Source organism: Papio anubis, chromosome 4 (assembly GCF_008728515.1).
Source record: "Papio anubis isolate 15944 chromosome 4, Panubis1.0, whole genome shotgun sequence".
Taxonomy (NCBI): Eukaryota; Metazoa; Chordata; class Mammalia; order Primates; family Cercopithecidae; genus Papio; species Papio anubis.
In genome coordinates, this window is record NC_044979.1 from 40,829,217 (window position 1) to 40,841,749 (window position 12,533).

Consider the following 12,533-nt stretch of genomic DNA (forward strand, 5'->3'; position numbering starts at 1 on the left):
TCCTACTGTTTACATTCACAATTCCTCATCAGAGCCCACCCGTGGATTTCCCATCTTTATATCTTTGGCAATTCCTCTCTTCTAACTCTAAATACTCTGTCTTGGCAGTTCAACTTTATGTTATTGATTGGACTCTTATCCATATTCTGTGAGTATTCTATACAAAAAGAAAAAAGCTTTCCAAAGAGTATTCCTTATACTAACAATCACCAGTTATAAGAGAATCTAGAAATGAAATATTCCCCTTTATGACATTCTATAAGATAGAAACTCTACAATAGTTTCTATTTATATTTATATGTGTCCAGAGAGCATTTAATTTACCCTTTTTTTTTTTGACTCTGCTGTAAATGAGTTCAGAGAGATCAGAGATCCTATAAACTCTCTCTGTCATGATTGATGACCAGCTAAGGTCTCATATACAAGTTACTCTCAGGGTATACCATAGTAGAACCACATAACAAAGTCATCTGGTCTTTATTTGGATAGTACTTTATTATTTTTAAAATTCAGAATCTGTCTTATTTTTCTTGATCTCAGAAACCAAAGACTTAAAATACTAAAATTTATAAAACTTTTACAAAATAAAATAAAAATATAGATGTTTAAAAATAGAAGCTCAGTGGTTGAACTAGGAAGGTGCAGACTTTTCTGATATGCTTACAAAGACAGCCCAGATGGTGACTCAGTGCCTGGGTCCTGGCAACTCATGGGGTTGGGTCCTCCTAGACCTGGCCACCTTCGCCACCCTGAGTGATTTCCTGTCAAGCACTAGACCTGCTTATCTTTCAAGTACCAAGGCTCCAAATCCAAGCTGGGAAGGAAAAGGTTGCCACTTGGTGGCTGCTGGGACCAGATCGGAATTTCCATCCCCACCAGATTCCTGGGGATCAGAGCCCACAGTTCATCCTTTCACACAATCCAGCCCTGGAGGGGATTTAACCCAACTTCATCCACACCCACCACCTTACATTAGTTACTTGTAGGAAGTAGAGACTGGAAGCAAGGAGAGGAGGTATGAGGAGGGAAGAGAAAAATGAGGGGGCAGGAGAGAAAAAAATTCAAGAAGGTTAAAAACATGAGAGAGGGAAAAAGGGAAGGACTATGAAGAAGAATCCCATCTCTGGTTTAATAATTTTGAGGATTCTTTAAAAACAATTTTTGGATTTCTTCTTTGGTTGGTTGTTGAGTTTGGATTTGTGTGTGTTGGTTGGTTGATTTTATGTCATTTTAAATTTTAAGAGTTGTTTTATTTCGTTTTGTGACAAGGACTGCAGGAAGCATTTCCTGAAGCCCCATCTAATGAGATGTCCTTATCTGTGACCCACTAGAGTGTACCCCTAACACTACTGTGGCACTTACGGCTCTCTGTTCTGCCATGTTTGTTGTCAATTTAAACCACCAGGAAAGCAGGGGCTGATCTGTCGTGTGTGTGTGTGTATGTGTGTGTGTGTGTTTGCTTTTTGTTTTTTATGTCATGAATTCATCAGAAAATAATCTTTTCTGCAATGTAGAACCTGCCCATAGAAATCCTCATTACATAATATGCGAGGAATGAGAGGAAAGTACAAATACCTGTGGGTGTGTTTATTATCTCATAATTCAATTCTACTTCATGTGAACATGTGGGTATTATTGTGGCTCAATGAAAGACATACTCAAATTATATCTCTTTGGTCTTCCCTTTGAAACCCTCCCTAATTGATAACATATTTGGCTAGCCCCTCTGCTAGGTTGTGAATACTTTGAAACTGGAAAATTTTTTAAACGTTAGCAGAACATCTGGGTAGTTGTGAAAATTGATTTTGGCTGAATTTGCAACTGTAGGGTCTCTCTGCTTTGTTCAAGAGTGTTTGTTCCCATATGGTTGCACTTGCATCTAACTTCTACCAAACCTAAATAACAAGGACTTTTACCTATAGCAGCAGTTCTTATTTCCCGTCCAAAACCTAGAAACCTAAACACCAATTTTTCATCCTTATTTTCAACTTATTTCCAATCTTTCCTGCTTATTAAGCCCATTCCTGAGCCTTGGCATCTATTACTTTCTCATGCTGTAACATTTTAATCCATATATAACTTTGCTTATGTCTTTAAGTTATGCCATCCTCTAATTCATTCTTTTATGCACACATTCATTCATGTGTTCAATAAATATTAAGGAGTTGCCTTGCCACCACTAGAGATAAAAGTCATGGTTTCTGTTCTCAAGAAATTTGCTATGGGGAAATAGTCAGATACACAGCCCATTACAGTACAATACCCTAAGTGCTATTAATATTTATTCAGTCAAGTAGTTTCTGAGCTCCTACTCTGTCCAGACACTGTGCAAAATAGAAGTTATGAATAGATTGCCCACAGAAGGGGCATTTAAATGGGGGTAGAGAGAGTCTTCAGAAGTCCTCCCCATGTTTGGTACTAAATGATAAGGAGGCTTTAACTAGGAAGATTGGGACAGGGGAGGAGGGGAGGGATGGGCATGTTCTAAACAAAGAGAGCAGCACTGGAAAAGTTTTAGAAGCAGGAAAAATCTGCTGGGGCACTGCAAGCTCTTGGCTGTGGCTGGCCCTTAGACAAGTAGGAACTGAGTTCTGGGTCCATCATAGCAGCATTTTTCAAATATTTGTTGAATGAAGAAATAGAGCAAAATGAGGCTAGAGAGGCAAGAAAGAATGAAGTCTTACAAAGCCTCATAAGCCATGCTAAGGAGTTTGGACTTCATCTTGACAATTAGAGGGGTTCATTGAAAAGAATGGTAGCATGGGTGGAGCTGGAACTGGGGGTAAGAAAGAGATGTTATCAACCTTATATTTTATATTTCTTACCTTTGGTGTTATGGTTAAGAATGACATAGGCAAGGGTGGAATCAGGGAGCCCATGAAAGAGGTTATTGCTGTAATCTAGACTTTAGTAACCCAAAATGTGGTCCTAGAACAAGAGCATCATTTGAATCACCCTAGAACTTGTTAGAAATGTAGAATCTTGGACCATAGCCAGACCTAATGAGTCAGATTCTGCATTTTAATAAGTTCATCTAGTGATTCAAATTCATATTAAAGTTTGAGATGCATAGGTCTAGACTTCGTCATGTTAGTGGTAGGAGGGTAGGAAGAATGGAAAGATTTGATAGGTATGTCACTGTAACACTTGACCAGACTTTGGGAATTAATGATGAGGAGAGGAAGATGGGTGGCCAAATATGATGACTCTAAGTGAAGAAAAAGGGTTAGGGAGAGAGCTGATAGTAATAATCTCTTGGGCCTGTACTTTTTCAAATTGATTTGCAATCTATACATAGTAGTAGTAAAATCGATATATCGCTCATCTCTACTCTAAAAACTATAGCCAGGGGAATGTTTAGAATGGTAACATAGGAAGTATCATGGAGTCAAAAGATGTCAGCTCAGTAGGGCAGCATTTTTTAGATTACACCTACCTCAAAATGTCTCTCTTCATGGCAACATATCAGGGGCTGAAATAATATTTTGTCTTAGTTCAGCTTAGCAAGAGACAGGCAGATCAAAGAGGGAGAAAGAAATGAGAAAGAAAGAAATAGACCAATCAATGTCTTTTCAAAGCCATAGCTACAGCCATCATTTTTTGAAGTATGTTGGAGAAAAGTGGACTTCCTCAAACATAAAGTTGACACAAATCCTAAATATAAGGTAATTCCTCCTTAAAAACTGAAGGTAATTGATAAGATACCTAATGCCTACTATGTGCTCATCACTGCCAAGTCACTGTAGGTATTTAATCTCATTTATTTCTCTTAACAATCCTGTAAGATCAGAATTCCCATCCCTCCTTACAGTTAAGGAGCTTGAATATAACAAGTGTGCAGGTGTTTGCCCAAGGCAGATCAGCCAAAGGAACTTCAACCCCAGATTTCAACCCAGGAAGTGCAACCTTTCCCTATCATGTCACATTGCCTTTTAAAACAGATAGCTCCGCATTTGACAAAACAGAAAAACAAAAATGAAACAAAACATGTACAAAGAGCAAACATTCCAGCAGAGGCAAAGCAGGACATGGATACTATGTGCAGAGGGACACTTCCAGCCCAAGACAAGATGTTGCAACCAGACACAGTCAGAAACATTCCCCTTATCCACAGAACTGCAAATGTCATCAGTTCCTAAGAAAGCAAAGGTTAGAAAAGTTAATGCTAGATCAATAATGCATATTATTTGAACTTATGTATAATTGTATTTTATTAATTATATGTCACTATCATTGCCTTGTACATTGTTAGTCTGAACATTTCCCTTTGTAGTCTTTGTATTGTCTCCATGTAACACAATGCTGTTAATTTAATTAAAGCAGGTGAATTCAATTGACAATTGTAGCCAGGAATTTGGAAACAGAAAAAAGTAGAATGATGCTTTCACAGGGCTAATTCTTGTCCATGCTGGAATTTATAAATTCACTCAAATTTTGATCACATTTTAGGGCAAGACATTGTGGAAGACACAAAAATCAATAAACTGTAGGTTCTGCCATCAAAGACCTAGTGATCTAGGATGGGAGATATGATATATTTAGTAATATCAATAGTGAAAGAATAGGTTAAGTACCAAATGCAAGACAGAGATTTAAAAAAAGTGAGAGTTTTCATTATTAAGACTGTGTTGCAAGCTGTCCCAAGACTCAGTGGTGTGCAATACCCACTTATTATTCTGTGGCTTAGGAATGAGGACAGGGTACAGCAGGGACAGTTTGTCTCTGCTTCGTGATGTCTGGGGCCTCAGTTGGATGACTCAAAGTCTGAGGTCTGGAGTCCTTTGAAGACTTGTTTGTTTGTATGTCTGGCAGTTGAGGGTGACTAGGTTCAAAGGGCTGGTAGGCTGGAATCGCTGAGGCTCCTCAGGCATCTCACCCTGTCTTTTTGTGGACTCTTCACCTGTTTTCTCCAGCTTGGCATGTATCTGGAGAGAGAGCCTGGCAAAAGCTGTATGACTTCATATAGCCTTACTTTATAGTATGACTTTATAGTAACATCTACCACATTCTGTTCATTAGCATCAATTCAATAAGGCTACCCCATGTTTAAAGGGAAGGGAATTAGACTCCACCTTTTTTGGGAGTAGTAGGAAAGAATTTGCAGGCATGTTGAAAACCACCACACTGGGGGATCAGAAAAGCTTCATGAAAGTGCTACCACAACTGGTAGTACTGGGTATTGAAAGACGAATGTAATTTGAATAAGCAGAGGTGAGATAACTGGAGGTAAACACGGGGATCTACCTCATCAGCAGGTAAGTAATGCGTGAACAGAAAGACTAGTTAGGCCGGGGCACTGCAGATGTAGGAAATGAGGCTGAAAACATAGATGGGAGCAAGCTGAGGCAAGATGGAAATGCCAAGCTAAGGAGCTTGGATTCAATTCACCTGAGAATGGAAAACTACTATGGTAGTGGTTTCCAGCCTTGGCTACCATTGGAATCATCTGGGGAGCTATAAAAAAAACTAAGGCCTGAGTCCTACCCCCACAGATTCTAACTTAGTTGTTCTGAAATATGGCCTAAGCAGCAGGACGTTTGAAGGCTTCACAGGTGAATCTAATCTTGGCCAAGGTTGAGAACTGCTGCATCCAAGGATTTTCAGGAAAGGAGTGACATTATCAGAGATCATTTGGAATTTTCTCTGGAAAACCAGTAAGTAGTTTACAGCGGAGCTGTTTTATTTGTTTGTTTGTCAATAAAGCCAGACTCCTGAAGGCTTTTATGGCGGTTTGCATGAGGTGTCCCGGGGGTCAATAATTCTGAATTCACTAAAATGTAGGCTTCTCCTTTTAAATATGAGATATTATAGTTTTAATGTAATCTTGAAGAAAAAACCTACTAGTGTGTTGCACTTCTCCGAAGCCAGCATTTCTGAGCAGCTCACTCCCTCACCAGGACTCTGGCAGGTCTTCTTAGCCCTGAAAATGAAGTGCTTATTCAGTAAACTTTATACCACCCCATTGTATCACTCATCTCAGGATTTTTAGGAATTCTTATATCCTCAGGCATTTTTTAAAGCCATCAGAATCCTCACATTTTCCCCTCTGTATTAGGGTTCTCCAGAGAAACATTTATTATGAGGAATTGGCTCACATAATTATGAAGGCTGAGAAGTCCCAAGATCTGCCATCTGCAAGTTGGTGACTCAGGAAAGCCAGTGGCATCATTCAGTCCAAGTCCAAGGGCCTGATAACTAAGGGAGCTGATGACATATATCTCAGTCCGAGGGTCTATGAGATGATGAGATGATGATGAGATGTCCCAGCTCAAGTCTGTTTTTCAATTCAGGCCGTCAATGGATTGACTGGATGATGCCCACCCACATTTGGGAGGGTAACCTACTTTACTGAGCCCACTTAGTCCAATGCTAATCATGTCCAGAAACATGCTCACAGACACATCCAGAAATAATGTTTAATCTGGACACCCAGTGGTCAGTCATGCTGACACATAAAATTAACCACCACACCCACCTACCTTACAATCTAGCTCCACATTCTAAGAATAAAAGGTAACTGTACTAAGGTACCCATGGAAGAGATGCCTAGTGTTATAAAGTAAGTGTATTCTTAAAAGACTGCAAATTGGAAAGCTGATAAATGGAAACTTCAGACACTGAACTCAAGAACCATCAATGTGATATTGGGTCATCCTGATATTCTACATCTCAGTGGTATGGAGGATATTATTTCACACCTTATGTATAAACATCAGTTTGTGGTTAATATACTTTCAAGTGTGTTATATGTATTATTCAACAATTCTCTAAGGAAACTCTTATGATCCTTACTTCACAGATGAGAAAAATTTAGACTTATAAGGATGTAACTCGGTCAACATCATAAAGGTAAGTAGGTGGCAGAATGAAATTTGAGTACAGCTCTTCTGACTTTAGTGTTCTTTATAGCATAGCATACTTTATGTGTTGAGAGAATTGGAACATAATTTTTTTTACCATTATAGCAATCTCAGAAATGTAGTGACACAAACATTCTTGTTTTCTTTAATATGTTTTTTAGATTATATTAAATCCTATTAAAGTTTCATATACATTTTCAGCATATCTACTTTATAAAGTAATGAGATATATAAACTTACTGTGTGCTTTTGTAAGTCCTTTTTATTTGACCTATATTTATGTCTTTTAAATCTCAAAAAATACCTCATATTTATTACACACTGAATTTTGGGGTAGAGAAAATCCATTTGTGTTATGTGCCAGTAGCTATGATGAGTAAATCTGTAAAGCTTTTCCAAAATGACTCTCTTTCTGGAGATAAAATGACAGGAAATTCATGAGGCAGTTCCGGTGAGGCTAAAGCTGGTGTGGACAAGGAGTTGATAAAGATTTCTGTCTGATAGTCATCCTTACTATACTCATCTCTTAGCCTTCTTGATTGTCAAGTTAATGCCTTCAGTAAATGGCCTACAATGCATTTTAGATGATTTTCTTATAAGAAATTAATAGGTCAAACATACCTTCCTGTAAATCATAATTTTAAAATTTTATAAGTTTAATTTTTATTTGATCATTAATGAGTAATCTTGCATTTTCCCATATTAAAACTATTTTTGTCACTTTACCCACTGACACCACCTTGTGCTATCTAGTGGCCCAAATCCAGAATAACCTGTTGTTCTTTTAATTGCTAAAGCATGATTATCTGCTCCACTTACTTAATTTTTAATTTTAATTTTTAATTTAATTTTATTTATTTATTTATTTTTGAGATGGAGTTTCACTCTTGTTGCCCAGGCTGGAGCACGATCTTGGCTCCCTGCAACCTCCACCTTCCGGGTTCAAGTGATTCTCCTGCTTCAGCCTCCCACGTAGCTGGGATCACAGGTGCATGCCACCATGTCCAGCTAATTTTGTATTTTTAGTAGAGATGGGATTTCACCATGTTGGATAGGCTGGTCTTGAACTCCTGACTTGCCTCGGTCTTCCAAAGTGCTGGGATTACAAGTGTGAGCCACCATGCCTGGCCTGCTCCACTTATTTTATACTGATATATGTTGCCAATTACTTTTACTCATCTTTTGATGAAGGTACTCTGTCATTCCTGCTAGATCTCAATCTTATTATAAAGGACCATGTCAGGCTGGGTGTGGTGGCTCATGCCTGTAATCCCAGCACTTTGGGAGGCCGAGGCAGGTGAAACACGAGGTCAGGAGTTCAAGACCAGCCTGGTCAACATGGAGAAACCCCGTCTCTACTAAAAAAACACAAACAAACAAACAAACAAAAATTCACTGGGTGTGGTGGCAGATGCCTGTAATCCCAGCTACCTGGGAGACTGAGGCAGGAGACTCACTTGAACCTGGGAGGCGGAGGTTGCAGTGAGGCGAGATCACACCACTGCACTCCAGCCCAGGTGGCAGTGCGAGACTCCATCTCAAAAATAAATAAATAAAGAACCATGTCTTGGCTTTCTCTCTGTCCTCAGCATCTGGCTCAGTGCCCAGCACACAATCATCACCCAGTGAAAGCTTATTGGTGGTGATCTTACATAATACCATGAGAATCACTTAAATATTATTGACTGCATATTATTTGAGAGATATATTGTCTGAATGTTTTGACAAGAGTGCCATTTCTTCATTCATAAAGAAATCAGCCTTGCAACTTTAAACACTAGCTAATGGATGTCCAGAAGTTGAGTCTACTGAAATTTACTCTGGACATGAAACGGTTTTAGTAATTGTCAAAATGACCAGTACAAGTTACCTAGTAGATTTCACAGAACTTATGTGTTTTTTAATCCTGGAGGTATTAAATGTCACCAAGATCCCTAACTGTAAGTCTGCTTCTATGTTAGTAAAAGGAAACATAAAATAAAAATAGGTTACATTTATAGAATATTTTACATATACTTATTTAATATTTACAACAACCCTTGGAGGTAGGTAATAATATTATTGCCATTTTATAGATGAAGACACAGGATACACAATGGTTAGGTGACTTGCTCAAGGTTACACCGCTGATAAAAAAGAGAGCTGGGATTTGACTAGACAGCCTGACTCCAGAGTCTGTGCTCCTAGCTACAACATACTGCCTTTGATAAATAAAATAAAGGATTTAATTCCCATCCTCAAGAAACTCATAATGTAATAGGGTAAAATGAATACACCATGAAATATTTTGGTTTCTCATATTTCAGAATAAATGGTCAGATACGAACTAGCAAAATTTATTAAAGAAATTTGAGTATTAGGTAGGTGCCTCTTTCAATTGGGAATGAAGACCACATGAGTGGTGAAAAAGCCCCTGAGAGGAAATGCATCACACCAGCTCAAGGTCAGCCTGTGATACTCAGTTACTTTCCCATCTTTCAGTTATTTTCCATCAGTGTGAAAGCAGAAACAGAAGCCCTGGCTGAGGTGAAGAGGGCCTTTCATCTTCTCAGGCAGGGGACCACTTGGGAAGGCAGGCTGATGAGAGCTGCGGGGGAGCTGAGCCATTTTAAAAACACATGAAAGTAAGAGCTTAAGAGAGAATTTTTATGAGGATGGCAAAGTCGAGGGTGTACGCTTCTGCACGCATGCAGGAAACGTGGGTTAAAACTGATCAGTGATTAAAATTCCTTAGACCTTTAAAATGCAAATGATTTGAAAAATGTCATATATTTGAAAAGTAAGCATTCTCGTTTATGGGAGGTACAACGTGGCACTCTATTTTAGAGAATACTTGAAGTTGCATGGAATTCACCAGGTCTCCAGTACAAATTATCAGATAAAAATATTGCCTGCTGGGCTTGGGAAATAATTCTATTGATTTCTCATCCCTACCTTTTTATCCTTCAGAAAGTGGTGGGGCAATTAAACTTTTCCTTTTTTAACCTTTATGCAGATAATGGCATGAGTGCTTCAGTATAAACTGGGAAGACAATGTCACAGGCCCCTGCTTTTCAAAGCAAATTTCAACTTACTGCTTTGGTTTCTTGGAGATCGAAGTCAGGAACACAACATTTTCCATGCCTCCCATTTTTTATTTGTCCTTCTGGACTTGCTGCTGCAGTTTTCTCTAGCTAATGCACACTGCCAGCCAGGTTCTATGTGAATAGCGACTGCTCTGTCTTTCTCACTGGGAACCTCTAATTATAAGGCTAAGTTTGAAGATTTCAACTTATTTTGTCACACAGGGTGGTGACTCAAGATTTAATTCTCTCCTCAGGCTATCTAATTAATAAAACTCTCTAATTTTTGTCAGGATACATTCAGCAGGGGTTTAAATAACTAGTTCTCATAGAGCCATATTTTGCTATTGTCTAAAACTGTTCTTTAGATCTGCTAAAAATATCTCAGAATAAAGTAAAAGGAATGCACAGCTTCTTTCCCTTGTGAAAATATGGAGAGTTTCTTTGCATTTGGCCGTTTTAAATATATGTCAAGAGGAGAGGGAAGAGGAGGTGGGGAATTTGGGGCACCAAAACTATAGGGCTCAAATGACTAAAGTTGTCCTTCATCCAAAGGAGTTGGGAGAAGTTTTGAATTTTGAGGCATGTCCTTTCTTCCTTTCTATCCTTTATTTGAAATCTGCACATTCTATCTGAACAAATGATTTTTACCAAAAAACAAGTTGCGGTTGCATTCTTCTTCTAAGAAATAAGGTAGGGAATTTTCCCTTTGGTTTTGCCTTAACTAGATTCTACTATAATTAGCAGTCAAGGATAGGAAATCAAATCAATCACTGACCAACAGAAATTACATGTGAGGGTCAAGAAATATACTATTGTTTTGAAAATATCTACATTATGAAAAGATTCCAAATCTTTATGGTGCTTATGATTCATCTACAGAATGATATACTCTGTGTAATTGCAGTGAAGCAAACAGCATTTCATGTCTCTGGTTCACTGCAGTGAAATTGGCTCATGTATATTTCTTAAAATTCATCTTAGGAAAATAATTCATTAATTAATTCAATGAATATTTATTGAAAATTTTATATGTGCCAGACAGTAAAATTTGGCTGTTATGCTACTTTATTTCAGAAAAGTTATCCATTCAATGAATATCTATTGAACATCTTCTATGTAATAGACAGCATTCTAGGTGCTGAAAAACAGCAGAGAATAAAACAGACAAAAATCTCTTCCTTCACTGAGTGTGCATTATAGTGGGGGAGACAATTAACAAGCAAGCAAAATACAAGTTAATATTAGACAGTAACAACTGCTAAGGAGAAAAAATAGGGAATGGGGAATACAAAGTGTCCTAGGGAAATGTTACTACAGATAGAGAGAGTGGCCAGAGAAGGCCTAGTTGAGAAGCTGACATTTAGATAAAAACTGGAGAGAAGTGAGGGGAAGAAGGTTCCCTGCAAAGGAACCAATGCAGAGACCCTCTGAAGTTGGGGCAAGCCAGGTGGTCCCAGATATATCAAGGGAACTGTGATTGGCACAGAGTAAGCAAGGAGAGGAGAGGGGATGAGTCAGAGAGGTACTGGGGGCCTGGGGATTTTATACATAATTATGAGGACTTTGTCTTTTGCTCAGAGTAAGATAAGATTTTTGAGCAGATGGAGGTTTGAGGCAGAAGAACAATATGATCTGACAGCTTTTAATAGGATTGCTCTGGCAGCTGTTTTGAGAATAAGGTGAAGGTAGGGCAGAAGCAGGGAAAGCAGATTGGAGATTTCTGCAATAATGCAGGTGAGAGATGTTGATGCATTGGACTAGCATGGATCAAGGGAGGTGAGTCAAATTACATATATATACATGTGTATATATATGTACGTGTGTGTATAGATACATATATACATATATGTATGTGATGTGTGTATATATACATATATACATATATGTGTATGTGATGTGTGTATATATACATATATACATATATGTATATGTATGTGTGTATATATACATATATACATATATGTATGTGTGTATATATGCATATATACATATATGTATATGTATGTGTGTATATGTGCATATATACATATATGCATATGTATGTGTGTATATGTGCATATATACATATATATGTATGTGTGTATATGTGCATATATGTATATATGTGTATGTGTGTGTATACATGTATATACATATACATATATGCATGTGTGTATACATGTGTATATACATATATGTATATATGTGTACATATACATATATGTATGTATGTATATGTATATACATATATACATACATATATACACACACACACACAGAGAGAGAGAGAGAGAAGTTATAGATGACAGGCTCTACTGATGACCAGCAGTGATGAGAGACAGTGAGCCTAGAATGGCCACGGTAACTAGAAGGGTAAGATTGCCTTACGAGATGAACTGCAAGAGGATCAAGTTTGGGGGAAAACGTCAGTTTTGGAAATGTTAAATTTGAGAGGTTCCCGTCACACATCTGAGTGAATGAGATACTAAGTCTAGAGTTCATGTCTTTAATTTACAGATGGTATATAAAGCCATAAGATTGAATCAGATCTCCAAGCGAATGAGTATGGAAAAGAGAAGTCTAAGGACTAAATCTTGGGTCATGTCAGCACTTCAAATTCAGGTAGCTA